Raw genomic sequence first — 1,305 nt, 5'->3', positions numbered from 1 at the left:
TCAGCCACCAACTGGCCTCCAGCTAAATTGAGAAAGGCTGATACACAAAAATTTGAACCATGACAGACTAATACCATACCGATACAAGAACAGCCCACCAAAGGCTCATCCAAATCAAAGTCAAACTATGGCACAAGTCAAGCAACCAACTCCAAATCTATGTATAACCTTTTTTTGCCTTCCCACATTATCTACCTACTCCAAACGAAGAAGAGACTCACCTAAGTTTCATTCATGCAATCCCATCACTAAAAACTCAAAGAACTGAAGTTGACCCACAAAAAATCCATATGGCAACCATGAGAATAAACCTATAAAGTTCAACCTAGGCACATAGATTGAGGTAACCAAGGTATGCAATCTATGCTAATGTTAACACTTGTCTAGATAATAATCGAAACTCAAATCCAGGAGTCTGTAGCAGAAGTACTTATCACTAAATAATCTATTCGAGTGTCCATCAATACTCAAGCATACTACTCCCGCTGAGTATATCATCTAAAAATCTCAACCAAAACTAAGAACTCTTCTTTAATGCTAAAGGAACCAATATCGTGTACATAGGCTATCATCTGAACAATCATCAACAGTAATATATCAAACTCAAGAAAACTAAATAGGTAATCACAGAGTAGGCTCATCCAGCCCATATATGAAATCCTAACTAAGGCAAATCTAAACATGAAGGTTGCACTCAAAATCTACAACTCCAAGATGAAATCTCAACACCAAGGCTGAACTGCTCAATATCAACTATCCCAAACCACCTGAAGATGAGTAAGAATTCATACTCTAAATCTAATATAAATACCAAATCCCTATCCCAAGCCACCAAATCCAAAACTGTGACAACAAGTCCAAACTAATGCCAAATATTCAAATTGACCTGACCATCAAGATCATACACATCCTAACAAAATCATGCCAAAATCAAAATCAAAATGCAACTGAAGAACAAAATCACCATAGAGGATAAATCACTGGATAAAAACATAGATCACAAAAACATACCTAATAACTCTCTAAGATTGCTGACATGACCCGAAATAGGGCATTGTCTTAATGGGCATCCCAAGTCTAACCAGGATTGAGGACCACTCCCATTACCTAACCCAACCGCCAAACACATACCTTGAGTTAGATAAATTCTGAACATATAACAAGATAGCATTTATTATAAATCATGACTTTAGGATAGGTCTATAATTGTGACTAACCCAAACAAGTTCAACCATCCAATAAAAACCAACAACCATAACCATACCGATATAATAACAAAGTTCCTGCCTATAAAACAACATAAAA

The sequence above is a fragment of the Capsicum annuum genome, unplaced genomic scaffold, assembly GCF_002878395.1.
Source record: "Capsicum annuum cultivar UCD-10X-F1 unplaced genomic scaffold, UCD10Xv1.1 ctg5355, whole genome shotgun sequence".
In the NCBI taxonomy this organism is placed as follows: Eukaryota; Viridiplantae; Streptophyta; class Magnoliopsida; order Solanales; family Solanaceae; genus Capsicum; species Capsicum annuum.
Note: the sequence above shows the minus strand (reverse complement) of the source record.